The sequence below is a fragment of the Hippocampus bargibanti genome, linkage group LG03, assembly GCF_051943395.1.
Source record: "Hippocampus bargibanti isolate YZ-2025 linkage group LG03, ASM5194339v1, whole genome shotgun sequence".
NCBI lineage: Eukaryota > Metazoa > Chordata > Actinopteri > Syngnathiformes > Syngnathidae > Hippocampus > Hippocampus bargibanti.
Window position 1 is genome coordinate 28647876 of NC_142736.1, and position 17658 is coordinate 28665533.

The 17658-nt window shown below is 42.6% G+C and overlaps 1 protein-coding gene and 1 long non-coding RNA gene across 9 annotated transcripts in view; one reads left to right on the forward strand and one right to left on the reverse strand.

The window, feature by feature from the left end:
* The window catches only part of LOC148900903 (uncharacterized), a 204784-nt gene that overhangs the window by 186906 nt on the left and 220 nt on the right, over window positions 1-17658 (reverse strand). The gene's annotated exons all lie outside the window — the stretch shown is intronic.
* The window catches only part of celf6 (CUGBP Elav-like family member 6), a 187088-nt gene that overhangs the window by 145921 nt on the left and 23509 nt on the right, over window positions 1-17658 (forward strand). The window lies entirely within an intron of this gene.

Below are 17658 nucleotides of genomic sequence, written 5' to 3' on the forward strand. Positions count from 1 at the left end.
TCCCAATACACATATAACAGAATTAGCATTTGAGACCAATGCTAATTCTTTCAGCGGTTGAACCACCAGAAACATGTGATTCTTTCTTCAGTCTGGACCTTTTATCAAGCCATGGTTATGCAATATTACTTTTAACTGGTTGAACCGTCCAATTGATAAGTACAAACATTGTTTGTTGCAATCTGAAAAAAGAGAATATATATATATATATACATTTTATATAATAATATAATAAAAATAAATACATTCAATACAATAAAATACATTTATTGGATTGGATTTGCCTTTATTAGTCTCACAGTGGAGAAATTTACATTTTTTGGGGGCGTGGGGGTAACTTTTTTTCGAACACTGACAAGAAGATCGGCAATTTCTGCAACATAAATAACAAATAATCAACTATAACTGGTTTCTAACATTGGATGTTGCCATTTTAAGTGTGTGTGTGTATATATATATATATATATATATATATATATATATATATATATATATATATATATATATATACACACACTTAAAATGACAACAATAGTCCCACGACATCCATTGTGGGACTATTAAAGGCTTGCTTATTTTTATTATTCTATTATTCAAAAAAATAAATTGTTGCCAGGATACCTGAAATGTGCAGATAATCTAAATATGATTAAAAATAGTCTATTTTGCTTCAATCATTTAGCCGATCACTGTCTTATGAAGGACATTGAATATATGGTAAAAAAATGTCATCAAATAATAAGTGATACAATTTTTGACCAAGGTGAAGCGCTCAAGAACGTTTACAAATATCACATTTTAATGTAAGTCGACTTAAATTGCCCTCTGCCACGAAAGCCTTTCATATTGCGTGAAATGCTCACCTTTCCTTCAGAGACTTGCGGTATGTGTCCTGAGGGGAATATTGTGTGTGTGTTCTCATCGATTGTGAAGGCAGACAAATCGAGAACCAGAGGCGGGTCTGTCCCCTTGGCGGGGAGCCACTTCTGTTTGGCTCCCCGTATAAAATTGCTCTTGGCAGGCCGCAGTAGCATCCATCAAACATAAAGTGACCCGGGCCCAGCAAAGATGACATGAGTGAAAAACGGTGGATAAATAAGAAGCTTTGGGTGACTTTTGGCTCATCTTTGGTTGATACATTAAAACAAGCCCAATTTAATTTAATGATCCCTTAAAGAACAACCGACGTCTCCGGACAAGTTGTGTCCATAATTTGTAAAATGGCTTCAAATGACTACCACTGAGCGTATTTTACAAAGATTCCACCGCATATAGCTCTAGTTTACGTTTTAAGACTTGCGCTGAATATTCCATAAGTCTTGTTTTTGAGTTGGTGACGAGTCCGTACGTGACGTCACTGAAGGAATGCCCATGACCGAAAAAAAGGACACATTGTAGCAGTCCTTCCATCACGTCAATGCATTTCGCTATGCTTGTTTGGTCTGAAAACGTCATGTTGCACCAATAAGAGCCACAAGAGGGCGACCAAGCTCCATATAAGGAATTTATCAGCCTGTGGAAACGGGCTGATTATTTCCTCACAGGGAGCTTGGTCGCCATTTTCTGCCTCTTTTCTGGGACGCTACATTGCAGTCCAGATGCCTCGAAATGACACGGAAGAACTTCTTTAATCAATTGCAAACATGTATGCTTTCCTCTTCAGAACTATTTGAATCATATTCATAACTGGACAACAAGAAAGCATATTCTCCGAATCTGAAGCCATTGTTTTGATTCTCCAGCAATGCAAGACGTCTTGGCGAGACTTTCTGAAAATGCCCAATTCACAGCTCATTTTTTTTGCAGATTTTGGACACTTTAAGTCATTTTATTGGTGTTTTGCATTTGAATAAAACTATCATACTGCGTGTTTAGATGCTATAAAACGTTTTTCTGATGGCAGTTAAGAAACAAAAAAGTGACGTTGGTTGTCCTTTAATTCCTTAAATAAAAATACATGTGATTGGCATGCAGCTGTAATGTATGGTCAATTGCAAATGCATTCAGTCGTAAACTTCGAACCAATGGGATGAATAGTTTTTCAAAGTCCAAATAAATAACAGGTGAACTAAGTTGCAAAGTAAACAAGAAAGCTGTTGAAGTCAGGATAAAATGTACTTTCAATCATGATAATTTGTTTAACTCAAAAAGGGTTCTGTTCAAACTATAACATCAATCAATCTTTACTGTTATGAGCACCACCTTGTGAAAGTTTAAAGCCTTTCGAAAAAGACGGTCGAACAAAATAAATGAATAGATAAATAAAATGGTGACTTAAAAAAAAGATTCTTCAGCATATTCAATCATGAAAGCAAATGTTCTCAACACAGACTGATATAGACCTCCATCGCTTGGACCTAATATATACAATCTACAGACATGCCCCAGACATTTTTCACTGTTATCGTCGACAAAAGATCCCAAGAGTCAGCATCGCCCTCTTTAAAGTGCACGGCAGCTTTCATTGCTTTTGCACTTTATCCGTTCTTTCTGCATCGATTCAACCGAGCATCTCAGCACACAGATCGTCTTTCCATTCGAGTAATACAGAAGATACGATGAATGCGCACGCGCATCCTTAAATGTGTCCCCGGGAGACATTGTGCCGCAAATGTCTTATACGGGATGTTATTTACGAGTAACGGTTCAATCAGCGGTCAAAGAATGATGCAGAGGCTAATGTGAAACGGTTCTTACATAATTCATGTAAATGACAAAGATGAGACTTTGATCGGAACTAAGTTGAAGAAGACTTGGTGGTGTATGTGTGTGTGCGCGTGTAATGTAACAATGTGAAATATTTGAAATATTGAGTGGAAAGTGATGTTCAAGTGAGTTCAACCTTAAACGAAATATGGTGTTTCACCTTTAGTGGGATTTAGTACTTAATTGTCACACGGGCCTGTTGATCCACAAAGTGCAATGATGACGTGCGTGTGGGAGGCAAAAGAAAACACTGCGGGTGAAGAGTGTGTGGAAGTATTCTCTCATCACAAGGAGATAGGACGCTTCTCTTCACCGCCTCTTGAAAAATGTAAATGAGTGTATAATTTGGGGTTTTACGTTGGACAATGCATCTGGCAACAGTAAGCAACATATTTTTTTTGCTATGAGGGTTATGCTCACCATCAAATACAAATGGAACGGTTATAAAACAGCCCTGTTAAATTAATTTTCCCCCATTTTTATTTCTTGGCACATTTTTCCATGTGTGTGACAATTTTATCTATGTGCAATGAAACCAAGACAGAGGACATAGTTGATTGGTCGAATACATCTCACGGATGTTCCTGAACACATCATCGGTGAAATCTTAAATCCGAGGGTGTTTTGGATCTTTCAAAATCTAACACCCTCTCCCAGGAGACCAAGCCATATTTGATCAGACCCGGTGTGTGTTTAGGTGGTCTTTACTTCTTCTTTTTCTTTCGTTTTTTTCCCTTCAGGGGTCGCCACAGTGAATCAGTATCTTCCATCTAACACAGTTTTGTGCATCACCTTCTCTCACACCAGCTACCTGTCATGTCCTCTCTGACGACATCCATAAACCTCCTCTTCGGTCTACCTCTCGGTATCCTGCCTGGCATTTCAAGGCTCAGCATCCTTCTCCCGATAGAGTCACTGTCCAAACCATCTCAGCCTGACTTTCTCTCCAAAACCTCTAAGATGAGTTGTCCCTCTGATATACTCATTCCTGAATCTATCAAAGGTGGCCTTTACTACACCCCCAAATCTCGGTTCTCAAGATTACAGAATGAATAGCCCAAAAACCCTCTGCAACCAAAAACAATGGACGGTCATACACTTTGCCTTCCACTTTGCGGCAGTCTGAGACCAGTTCTTCATATTTAGTCGTTTTCCTCTCATGGGCCTCGTCCAAATGGACCTACCATGTCAACTACAACTACAACAGGATGACGGTTTTTATCACCTGTGAAACCAGGAGGATATCAGGCCTCAGCTTGGTTTTGGAAATGTACTGTGGGAACTTAAGTTGTTTCTCGGAAGTCATCAGGGCGCTGACAGTATTTCGCAGTTGCCAGAAGTCCTGTTGAGTTTCTGGCTCCTACGTTGTTTTGCAACTGCTCTCTCGGCGTTCATGATGGTGATCGTCTGGGTAGGAGGGCGGGACCGTCTGCTCTTGCTGCAGATTCCCACACAAATAGCTTTTGCGATGGGTTTCAGAACCTGTTTGCGACGCCAAGTATGCGACCCCTTGCCCAAGAGCTACTGGACAGCAGCTCAGAATCTGTTCCAAAATGTGCCGGCCTGGGTTCTGTGGGCAGTTGGGAGACTCTGTTTTTTGACATATGGAGTGGCTTGATGGACTGGGCAGAATGTCCGACACTGCCTGGACCAGAAAGTTTATGAGCTGTTGCTCTGCCCGCCGGAGATCTGTCCATGTGACTTGTCGGTCCATCGCCTGCTCCCACCATGTACAGGCGCTCTACCGCCTCAGGCCAACAGCTCTATGGGTCCTTCGCTGCTCCACCGCTATCCTCACTTCCTCTTCACTTACTTTCAATTCCATAACTAATAGAACATAGCCTGACACAGCGATGCATCAAGTGCACTTGGTGCTACCCCCAACTTGGCAGCATTGTTGATACAAGGACACACATACAGTAACCACACGCACACTTTTTAAACATACAATAAACAATTATCCGGCAACAGCAGCTATGCCAACATGATTATTTTTACAGTACAAAGGTAAGCCTTCAAACACTTGATGCTCTCTGCAGATCCATTAATAAAAAAAACGCCCCAGTCACTATGAGGAAATATATTCTACAATATACTTTGTGAATTGTGGGTTCAGGTTAGCCAATGTCATGTAGTGTATATAAAACATGTATAACAGTTGTCAAGGGATGTTTCAAGGCGCCGATTAGATAGCTTGGTGAACCCATAAGTCAGGAATGTTGACGAGTACTTTACAAAGTTGAGATTGATCTGCAAAACAAGGTCAGGTTATTTTGCTGGCCTACCTGAACAGTTTTGCTCATATATTAGCATGGCTGTTATAAACCGATAGACAACAATATCACACTGTTGCTCCAGTGCAAGGATTGAACTTTCTGAGTGACTGCAGTGTATGATTCAAACGTTCTCCTTTTGCTTTTCTTGGACTGGACGAAGCGGCAGATGCAATGCAGTAGGAACTGTGAAGTTAGCGGATGTTTTTGTTTACTTGAACATAAACAGCACTGCATCGGTTAGTGTTTGTTTGGGAATTGGAAAAATGGGGCCACAAGAACCGGAAGCTGTCGTCAAGCGGCAGTTAATTATAAATCCGATATGCTTCCGACTCGCTCAAACAAGACCATGTAAGTATATGAAATGATGTACGGCAGGAGACACACAAACACACACACACAATCTCTGGCAAACACTCACTTATCACACACTTCACTGATGCGCTGCGATAAATATTTACGGATGCTTCCTGGCAGCCATGAAACCAGATGTGATTTACACTTCTTTTTGATACCGCCTCATTTTTTTGCATTACATTGAAGGAGCGAGAGGGGAAATAAGTCTGGTTCACTTTGCACACAGTTCCTGCAAAGCACAAAGATAAAAATCTGACTCAATAACTTTAATTTTCCGATAATGGAACTGTATAGTGCCACTTAGCAGTTTTTTTTGACAACGATACTAGTGCATCGTGTTCTACCGGAAACAAATTCCTTGTGTGTCCTACATACTTGGCAATAAAGATGATTCTGATTCTGATTCTTATAATAAATTGACTAATTTTGTTTATTGTCAATGTCCTGATTGTAGGGATCTTGTTTCACCCGGGATTTTTTTCCATGTTTAACGTAGTAAAGCAACCAATAAAGATATGTTTTATTCTAGCCAAGTCTTTGAAATATTACCAATGGCCCACAGAATTAACTCTTGATAAGATATTACTGTTTTTGTTTTATATAAAATATCAATTCAGTGCTCTGAGCTCTGTCACCATTTTACTTTCATGCACTTTTTTTACAAGCTGAGCCAAACATAAAAGTATCCATCAGTGGCGGCCATTCTTATATTCACACATTCTTGTAAAACCCATTTAAATGACCAAACGTACATGTAAAACAGAAAAATAGCTGAGAAAAATTTATATATGGTAACAAACTTGACAAACAATGGTCATTTGTGGTTTGCTCTTATGAAACAATCTTTATAAATGCTTTGGAAAAATAATAACATGGAGAACATTTAACACTCAAACACTCGGATCAATACCATTTTGTTCGAACGTTAGTTTACCTGCTATCATAATTTTTTATAAAATAAAATAACAAAAAACAGAGGTCGACATGGCCCACCAAGCCCCTTCTGCCACGAATGAGGATAACTGTTGTGTAAATGTGTAAATATATGACCGGATGACTTTTTTCACATCCTCCTATAAAGTCCTGTCATATGTCTGCAGCCTTGGCAAACATTGAATTAGCTAGAGCCAGTTAGCCGCTTGAGCTTTGCTGCAGATGAACTGTCCACTGAAAAAAATGGCTCCACAAAAAGACCATCGGGCTAATAAACAGCAGTCACCCATAAAGTTTACTAATACTCTTTATTAACTCAATCTCCCGCCTCGATCCTTGCATCTGTTATCCTATTTGCAACCTAAATCCAACTTTCCTCCCGGATATATAGGCACCCAACTACGGGTACGCTACAGACAGGGGAGAGGGGGGTGTGGTTAATTTGGATAATATCACTGCCACATGTCGTCAACAACCATCGAGCATGAAGCACGATCCGGCGTGCTGCTGCCAGCTGTGAGATTTCATGAAGACCCAACATAGAATATTTTAATGTTCTCCCTCTCGCATCTATGTTACCTGGCACATGAATCCATAAATATGTGTGATCGCCCCCACCAAAAAAATGAATAAATACAACAAAATAACAAATCTAAAATTACTAGAATGGAAAAGTGCTCAAAATCTGACTTCATACATACAAAATCAGTTTCAGGCTAATGTAATGTCAAATCCATTAATTCAAGTAAAAAAATAAAAACACTGAGATGTACTTCAAGAAAAAAAATATAAACGCATTCAGAATCAGAATCAGAATCAGAATACCTTTATTCGTCCCGCAATGGGGAAATTTGCAGTCCACAGCAGCAATTGAAGAGGGATGGGGTTGGGGTGGGAGTGAAAGGATAGAAAACAAGATATTCTAAGCATAACAAAATAAAAATGTCAACTGTATACTGTGCAAATGTAGATGTGCAAAAACCGTTCTATAAACAAGACTGTACATAGTGCAGAATCAAGAGATGCATTTAGATATATTGCAACAACCCATATTTACAAGTGTCCAGTTTTTTTTTTTTTTTTTTTTTTTTTTTTTTTTTTTCACATGTGATCATTGGGAATTGTGAAGCCTGACAGCAGTCGGTAGGAACGAGCGGCGGTACCTCTCCTTCTTGCAGCGCGGGTGTAATAGTCTCTGGCTAAAGGAGCTACCCAGAGCTGTCAGGATGGGCAGGAGGGGGTGGGAGGGGCTGTCCGTCATAGCTTTTAGTTTAGCTAGCGTCCGTCTGTTGCCCACCTCCTCAAGAGAGTCCAGCGAGCAGCCCACGACAGAACTGGCCCGCTTGACAAAGCGCTCCAGTCTTTTTCTGTCCCGGGTGGTGATGCTGCCTGACCAGCAGACAATGCCATAGTGGATGGCTGATGCCACCACAGAGTCATAGAAAGTCTTTAGGAGTGACCCCTGAACTCCAAAAGACCTCAGTTTCCTGAGGAGGAAGAGGCGACTCTGTCCCTTTTTGATTAGGGCATCCGTGTTTGTTGTCCAGTCCAGTTTATTGTTGAGAGTAACACCCAGGTACTTGTAGGAGGTCACCCTCTCAATGTCCGAACCCTGGATGTTCAATGGTGCAGGTGACGATTGTTTCCTGCAGAAATCCACCACCAGCTCCTTGGTTTTGCCAGTGTTGATCTGGAGGTGATTCTGCTGGCACCAGTCCACAAAGTCCTTTGTCAGTCCCCTGTACTCCCTATCGTCTCCCTCTGTAATGAGGCCGACAATAGCTGAGTCGTCAGAGAACTTCTGAAGGTGGCAGGTTGGGGTGTTGTAGTTGAAGTCCGAGGTGTAGAGGGTGAAGAGGAATGGAGCCAGGACTGTTCCCTGCGGCGCTCCGGTGCTGCAGAGAAGCCTGTCCGACTCACAGTTCTTTACCCTCACGTACTGTGGCCTGTTTGTGAGGTAGTCTGTAATCCAGGATGTGAGGTGATGGTCGACTCCGGCATGCTGCAGCTTGTCCCCCAGTAGACTGGGCTGGATGGTGTTGAAGGCACTGGAGAAATCGAAGAATGTGATCCTCACCGTGCTACCAGCATTCTCCAGGTGCCGCAACGCCGTATGGAGGAGGTAGATGATGGCATCCTCCACACCGATGCTGGGCTGGTAGGCAAACTGCAGCGGGTCCAGCGATGAGCTTGCCAGCGGTCGCAGGTGGGCGAGGACGAGTCTCTCCAGCGTCTTCATCAGGTGAGACGTCAGCGCCACCGGTCTGTAGCTGTTGAGCTCTTTGGGGTTGGCAATCTTGGGCACTGGGACCAGGCATGACGTTTTCCACAGCTGTGGAACTCTGCCCAGCTTCAGGCTCAGGTTGAACAAGTGCTGGACAATGTCACACAGCTGGTCGGAGCAGGTCTTGAGGAGTCGGGAACTGATGTCATCCGGACCTGCTGCCTTCCTCACCTTCATCCTCCTCAGTTGGTTCCTCACCTGCGCAGTTGTGACAGACAGGCAGGAACCAGGAGGCAGAGTGGCGGCTGAGGGTGTGGCAACGGTTGGGAGGGCAGATGTTGGTTGTGGAAAGCTGGTCGTGAGAGGGGGCAGGGAGGGTAAGGCCACAGTGAGAGTTGGTGCAGGTGCAGCTACAGGTGAAGTTGACGGTGGGCCGGGGGCGGCTGGCGTCTTGTCAAACCGATTGAAAAAGCGGTTGAGTTCATCTGCCCAGTCCTTGTCTTTTTCGTTCAATGTCACTGGGCTTTTGTGGCCTGAGATGTTTTTCAGGCCCTTCCAGACACCAGCGACATTGCTGGCTTGCAGCTGCTCCTCCATTTTCATCCTGTAGGCCTTCTTCCCTTCTCTGATCTTCCTCCTCAGTTGGATCTGCACGGCCTTCAGTTCCTCTCTGTTGCCTGACACAAAAGCCCTTTTCTTCTCCTTCAGGAGGACTTTTATGTCGGGATTAATCCATGGTTTGTTGTTGGCAAAACACCGCACAGTCCTGGTGGGTACGGTGTTTTGTTCACAAAAGTTAATGTAGTCTGTGATGGTGTTGGTGAGTGAGTCAATGTCTTCCCCATGAATCTCAGTAAAGAGCTCCCACCTGGTTGAATCAAAACAGTCCCGCAGAGCTTCTTCAGCTTCTGTGGACCATCTTTTGATCGTGCAGGTCACAGCTGGTTGCCTCTGGACAAGGGGTTTGTACACAGGCTGGAGATAAACCATATTGTGGTCTGCTCTTCCGAGAGGGGGGAGGGGGGAGGGTTTGTATGCATCCTTGGCGTTTGAATAAAATAGGTCCAATATGTTATTGTCTCTGGTGGCACAAGTTACATACTGTGTGAATGTTGGGAGGGAGAATTTCAGGGAAATGTGATTGAAGTCCCCTGAGATGATAAACAAGGCGTTGGGGGACTGGGTTTGCAGCTTGTTTACAACAGATATGAGGGCATCGGAGGCAGCGCCGCCATTTGCCGTAGGGGGAATGTACGTCGTCACGGCTATGACGTGTGAGAATTCCCGTGGCAGGTAATGCGGCCGAAGGCTAACGGCTAGCAGCTCGATGTCCCGAGTGCAAAGTTTTTCCTTCACCGTGATGTGCCCAGGATTGCACCATTTGTCATTCACAAATACAGCAATCCCCCCTCCTTTCTGCTTACCGCTGCCTTCATTTCTGTCCGCTCGTACGAGTTGGAAGCCCTCCAACTCTGCGTGGGCGTCCGGAGTGATTGCCGAAAGCCATGTCTCCGTGACGAGTAGCAAGCTGGCTTCCCGGTACTCCCTCTGATGTCGCGTTAGCGCCGCCAGCTCGTCCATTTTATTTGGGAGCGATCTCACGTTCCCCATGATGACGGACGGGAGAACGTGTCGGTATTTCCTCGTTCTTTTGCGGCGATCTTTCCCGGCCCGACATCCTCGTTTCCTCCTCTTCAATTCATCGGGGATGTCTGGTGCGGCGGCCGCTAGTCCGCTATTAGCCCGCCACGCTAGTAGCTGGTCTCGACTGTAAACAATGGGATTCCGCGTGCGCGTGGATTCCGCGTTCACAGGAGCGATGAAAAAGTAAAAACTAACGGCGATGAGCAAAAGAAAAGATGCCCATCTCCTCTCCGTAGGTTTATGGAGCGAGATCAGGCAAAACAAAAACGGAAAAGTAAAGAAGTGAAAAAGTAGACAAGAAAGGGAAAGAGCTGCTGTGGAGGCAGCCACACAGGGGGGCGCCATCTTGAAAGCCAGACGTGCAAAAATGTGTGCCGGCATTTTAGTCATTGTCACTTAAATTCCAGGACCCACTGAATATTGAATTTAGGACTACATAATCATTCAATACAGCGTTTTAAACCTTAGACTCTCTTCTTTCATCTGAAAAAAATAGTTAATTCCTAAATTATATGGATCTGGAGTTATATGAGCTTGAAATGAGAGCGGCTGTCCAAAATACAATGCAATATATACATATTGGTTTATGTAGTGCTTTAACAACAACTGAAGTTGAAACAAAGCGCTAACATGGAAAAGTGGGAAATTCTGCCCCCTTGTGGAAGGGTAAAAACATTGCCAGAGGCCATGGCCAGCGCTTTATCGACACCCAAACGAGAAAAAAAACTAAACCTGAAAAAATGGTGCACAGGAATGGTGCTCTACGTCATATTTTCGATTCTGGATTAAATTTGTGAATGGCAGTGAATGAGTTAATTTTGTTTGCATTTTGTGTATGTAAAATTTTGATAACATGTCACACAGAAAGAGGGAAAAACACCCTCCTGCATATTGAATAGTTCCGATAATTTATTAAAGACATCTAAAATGGTGTTATGAATAGGCCATAACTGGCTTTTAGTCATCAACTGTGTCAGCATTGCATGTTCATCTATGTTCCTGCTGGCCCTGATTTTTCGGCCATATAGAACCGAGATCGCATTCCATCAAGCCCTTAACCTTAATAAAATAAAATTTAAAAAAACATGCACAAGAAGTACAGAAACATCTAAATGTAAAAAAAAACTACCCAACCCACTGGCAAAATTGTCTGAAAGTATTCTTTTTTTTGTACGGCAGACTGTAGGTGCTTGCGGAACAAACTCAAACGACAGACAGTCTCGGTTGAATCACGCTAAAGAGACACGTGGCAGAATTTCAAACTAGACCGCGCCAAGGGTACGGCAAGCGGGCGGCGCGTAAATTGCCGCCATTGTCATGTTGGCTGTCACGGCACGGCTGACAGGCCCCGCAAAGCCTCAGCGGCGTTGGCAGTGACAAGCGCGTACAGGTGTGTGTGATAGTCAACTGGTGGATTAATGAGTGATAAGGACGAGCCACAAAGTGTTGTCGTGGCAACGTGTCGTCGATCAAACGTAACGTTGACGTGTTTTGGAATTTCGAGCTGTGACAAGCTACAAGATGTGTTGCAGTCTGAATGGAGCATCACTACCATGCAGCAATGTGACGTTTTAATTAGTTTATGCTCGATTTTATTTGCCGGACAAAATTGTTTTGTCTCGAGATGGACTTTTGAAGAAAATGTGTTATTAGAGCAGAAAAAAACACCAATCAATGAATCTTTTTTTTTGGTTCTTGCAAACAATTTGAATGGGATGGAGAATGTGCACATTGTGATTATAGCGGTTAGCATTTTCTACCTCTACTATTTTCTAAGGCAGAATCTGAAATCTCAATCATATTCCCTTGTTGATAGAAAATCAAAATGCAAATACTCTGTTTTGAGCTCCTTTCAAATAAGCACTTAAATTTATGTTTACTTCCCATGTTTGTTATTTTTCCTCAAAGCACAAATAACATTTTTTTTCTCACCACGTAACCGCAAACAGGAAAAGTGCTCACAAAAATGTATATTTGCAATTTCTTGTTTTTACAGCAGTTAGCAAAGTTTAGCACCTCTATTAGAAGTCGGCAATTTCAAAAGATTAACTTAAAGCCCCCATTTCTCATCGGTGCCTGACACACAGTAAAGCAATCTGGGGAGAAAACAGCTGAGCTATGGTGAACATCTGCTTCCATGCCAGTGTTGTATTGAGCCGAATGCCGCCTTGATACATTTGTACAAAAATTAATTTCCCAAAGCTAACGCCGTATTGACTTTATCATGAACAAAAGCTAGTGGAGAGTGAATCTACAGCACCACTGTTGAAACCACGATTCACAGAAGAAAAACACTTCCCCAATTACTATCGGAAATGTTCACGTTTTGTATAATGACATGATTGACAGCCTAATGACCGATCTCATTTAGTCCAAAAGTCAAAATGGCAGCACAGTGATGCCTCAGTTTACGAACTTTATTAGTTCCCAGAAAGAGTGTGTAAAGCGAAAAGTTTGTCTGCCAAACATTTATTTCCCATAAGAAACCATTATAAATGAGAATAATCCATTCCCAGGTCCCCACAAAACATACATTTCTACTAAATAAGCCTTAAAACTACACAAAATATACCTTATTTTATGTATAAAAAATGGACTATTGTATTGTAATTAAATAAATGAACTTTACTATATAATAAAGTCGTTTTATTTACCTTTGTGATGGTCGTTGATGTAGATGCCTCTTGAAGATATCCGAGTGAAGTTGCCGTGCTTTCTCTGTGATAATATCCTCACTCACACGGTCCCCTGCGAGCTGCTTTTCGTTAATCCAAATCAACAGAAGTTTTTCAACCTCTTCTATTGTCTGAGACTGTTGCTTAGACAACACAGAAAGAACCTTAGACACACGTGGCAATGGTCGACTGGGACGCTAAGTCACAAAAACCGACACCACGTTCATGTTTTTCGATGATCTTCTTCTGTTCGACCATAATTTTCTTTTGTGTCCTCTTCGGCTGAACACTAGCCTGTGGTGGGGTCTTTTTCGGTCCCATAACAGCAAAAGTACTCCACTTGATAGTAAACTACATCTGCAATCAAAGGGGGTGTGGAAAACTAGTCCACCAGCCACCGCGGTGCCGTTCGACCGTGTGGTTTGGTGTTCATCTACCTAAAACTAGTCCGTAAGCCACCATGGCGCTGTGTGGTTTGGTTTTGTTTGCCGAAAACTAGTTTGTATGCCAAGATTATATTCTCGTGAATTTAATGTTCGTAAGGCAAAGAGTTCGTAAGATAAAGCGTTCGTAAGCCGAGGTATCACTGTATCCCCATTCATTTGTGTTTGTGGGCTTTCCGCAGCATCAGCTGCAGCAGTCTTTTGGTAGGTGGGGGTGGAGGGCTGGTGCGGAAAGGCCAAACCAAGACAGCAACATGCACGGCTAATGAGCGACAACTTTCCCGAGTGGTTTTACCAGCCGTGCAACGCTTGGCCCGGTGGGAGTTCACTCATTTACCAAAGAACTCTATCATATATTCAATTAATTCATTACACATGCTCGATGAACACCCTGAGAGTTTAAATGTGTCAACAAACTTTTGCTTATTCTTTAAAAGTATTTGGCTCCACAGGGATGTGCAATTTTTTGTTATTTTTTGATAATTTGTGCTCTTATTTTCCCTTTAGAAAACATCCAGCTGTAATATTACATAATGTTGTTCAAGATAGATGAAAATGAGGCTGTTTACCTGTTTGCACATATTTTTTACACACAATTGAGTCGCGAGGATTGCAGCGATAAAGACTAATGCCTTTCCACGGGCGTCGTAGAGTTCTAATCCCTCAATTACCGTTGTGTATTGTTCCATCGCCACGTTTCCCGGCCTCTATAAAATCCAATATGGGCAGATTTTTACAAGTCAAGTGTGTTGTTTGAGAAATTAGATTAGTTTTTGAACCCGTCGCATATTCCTTCGTTGTACCTGTCAAAAGTGACGGCACCCCGTTGGCCCTTATCAAATTCAGCAAATTCATTTTCTCTCCAGGTATGAGGATGTGTGCTGCTGGAGGTTATTATTCTGTTTGTTTGTCGGCTTGGGATTTTCTGCATCCAGTCGGGAGAATGTTTTTTTTTTCCCCCGTCATCAGCTGCCACCTGTTCCCTTATTACCGGGATACATCTCACTCGTAATTTTTGTTAATGGAAACTGTCGATCCAGGAGATAAAGCCTCCATCTCGTCGGAATGCATCAGAATCCTCGCAGTCAAGGGTGAAATTTAGGCTTGAGAAAGCGGAGCCCGTTCTTTTATTTTTTTCTTTCCGACAGCAGAGCCTTATTCTTTCACTGTTCCAATTGTCACAACTCATTCTTCTCAAGGTATTAAATGAAGATGAGAAAGCAAGGGGGGGGTGAACTAATGCCGATGCATTGTCGCCACGGTGAGCAGGCTTCAATGGCAGCAACGCAGACGGACAATGTTTGCTCATCGTCAGTCTCATTAAACCAAACCGCCTGGCACCTTCAAATGGCCACCAAAGTTGAGAAAGAAGTGGGAAAAGGTCATGAAGTGCTGTGGAATCAAATTAAAAATGGAAAATAAAAGTGTTCTGTTAATGCCGCCATGTCACAGTATTGATTTAACTAATTGAAATGGCACAGAAGGAGAGGAATCAGACGACTGTCTTCTGGTCTCAGGAGCAATGCTTGCCGCTTACAATATTGGATCTTATCTATAACAAAATGTACCCTGGGGTCCACACTGATGCTCCCCAGCATGCTTTTACTGTAGATTTCTGTGTTACAATAGCCACTAAAAATAATATAATAGGAGGGAAGCAGAGTTCCAGTCATACAATTACCGTTTATTTGAAGTTGAGCATCAATCACAAGACTGATCCCCATGTTCCACTTTTGAATCAAGGCTAAACGTGTACAATATACGCAGATGTAAGGAGACCATTTGACAGCTCCCAAATTCTCTCACGTTGATTGGACAGATTTCTGATTCAGACTTTATTCATCAGTGCATATACAGTCACATTTAGAATCAGGATTTTGCAGCAACATCTGCATTCATTTGTTTCAAGCATTAGTATTCCGAGCCAAAAGACAGCCAGAAATGCTGTTTTGATTAGGTCTAACAACTCTATCAACTGCAATTTGAAATGTAGGCCATTAAGAAGGGCCAAAGTCAGACATGTCCAGTGTAACCGGCCTCAAACCGCCTACACCAGCTCCAGACTGTGGTCTGGAGGGCCACAGTCTTGCTTGTTTTCCATCTGACCAGGCTGCAACACACCTGTTTCAGATGATCAGGAAAGGACCGACTTTGGACAACCCTGGACTAAGTCAACCATCAATGACTCAGGATTTACATATAACATGTCTGTCATCCGTTAGCTTTTCATTTTACATCACAGGCATCCAAGGGGCAAAGTTGCGTGTGCAGCAGCTTTAGTGGCGAAACCTGAACTTCACTACGACTAGCGACTTTGTTCAGTTTCCCTGGAGGAAGTTCAGTTGGCTGTCGGGGCTCCCAGACCAACCAAGAGTCAGTTTCTCCAGTCTGCCGTGGTTCATCTAAGGAACCTCCTCACAGTGGGATGTGACTGGAACACGTCACCAGGGCAGTGTCCTTAACTCAACCTAAGCAGATTCCCAAGACACCCTGATCTGATTCCTCTCAATGTGGAGGAACATCAGCAAGATTCTGTGTTACTCGTGGATGACGAAACTGAAGAAAAGACAGAAAGCAGAGCTGGAGGTAGCAGAGATGAAGATGTTGAGGTTTTCTTTGGGAGTGACCAGGTTAGATAGGATCAGGAATGAGTAGAGGGACAACTCATATTAGAGGCTTTGGAAAGAAAGTCAGAGAGGCCAGACTGAGGTGGTTTGGACATGTCCAGAGGAGAGAGTGACTATATAGGAAGAAGGATCCTGAGCCTTGAACTTCCAGGCAGGAGACTGAAAGGCAGACCTAAGAGGAGGTTTGTGGATGTTGTCAGAAGTTGATGCACAAAACCGGGTTAGATGGAGGCCATTGATTCGCTGTTTCGACCCCTGAAGGGAAAAGCCGAAAGGAAAAGAAGTCTGGTGTGATCACCCTGTAGCTAGAAGTCACCCCTTGATTTTCTGAAAAAGGGGCGACACACACCCCCATCTGCCAATCCAGAGCCAGATGATTATGCGATGTTGGAGGCGTATGTCAACCATGACAATATCCAAAGCATTTAGCTAGAGATAACTTCACAGCTAATTGTGATACACAAACTGCAAAATAATGAGAACTTGCTTATCTGTGCATTATTTGGTTGTAGATGGCAAAGGCATCAATTTCTTTGCTTTTCCTTTGGGATAAAACTACTACTCCCGCTCATGTAATCTGAAAGGGGAGCATCTGGCACAGCTTCCTCAATTTCACTTCATTCACGGGTGAGAAACCTGCGTCTGGCAGCGGTGAGCGGTTCACTGTCATTTTAAAGTCCACACTCCAGGAAACAATAGAAATCTGAACCAAAGTCACAATTTGTACTGACCCTGTCGGCGTGAGTCATTTTCTAACAGAATCACAAGTTTTTGATCTCATCTCATCACCTCTTTGCTTTTATGATCTGACTAATCATATCCTGGCTGATCCCCGGGGGTTTTAACACACTGCCATCCGACTACTCTTTCCTAACATATCATGCTTTTAATTAAACAGCAGCCTAGTCACAGAATGTTCTCCACCGTGGATGTCAGAAGAGGAACTGACTGTCTCTGTTTCTGAAATGATTTAATTTGATGCAAACTCAAGAGTGCGGACATCAATACGGAACTATATATGCCCTAAGTTAAAGCCATTAGTCAATAACTCATCCCTCACATGCCCAAGGCTCGGGTCATATCTAATTACTGGCAACTGTATGACGCACTGCCGGACAACTGGAACCCCCGCGGGGTCTGGTTAAGATCACAATACTGGTGGAGTTTGAAAATTTGCAAAAGCACACATCAATCAACCATTGTCTTCAATTTAATGGTGACAGGTAAATGACTGCACTCATGATCGTTGTATATTTGTTTCAATTGGCTGGCTTCCTTGATGAATCTCATGACGTCCATTGGGAAAAAATGGCATGCAATATCCTCCAGGCTTATTGGCGCTATACAGTCTTGATCACATTTAGTAGAGATCGGCATCCTCTTGCATGTGCAGAAATAAGACATATCCAACAAGACTCTAAGGTATTCTAGAGGGTCAAAGCTCCCACATATCTTTCAATCAATGTGATCACTCATTCCATTCGTTATTAGTGGTTCTGACAACCTCGCATAATAGAAATTTAAAAAAAAAAAACAACTGCAATTCACAATACAAAAAACTTTCATTCGGCTCTGCTGGATCATGAAGTGAAGATAAATACAAAGCTTAATAAACTAGTAAAAAAGGTTGTTGGACAATACTGAGGCTTTCTTTTCCTTTTCTCTCATTTCAAGACTTGTATTATCACTTTTCAAACCACATGAACACAACCGAGGAAATGGATAACTCACCTTGAAAATGCAAACCTATTGAAAAGCTACATTACATTTACAATT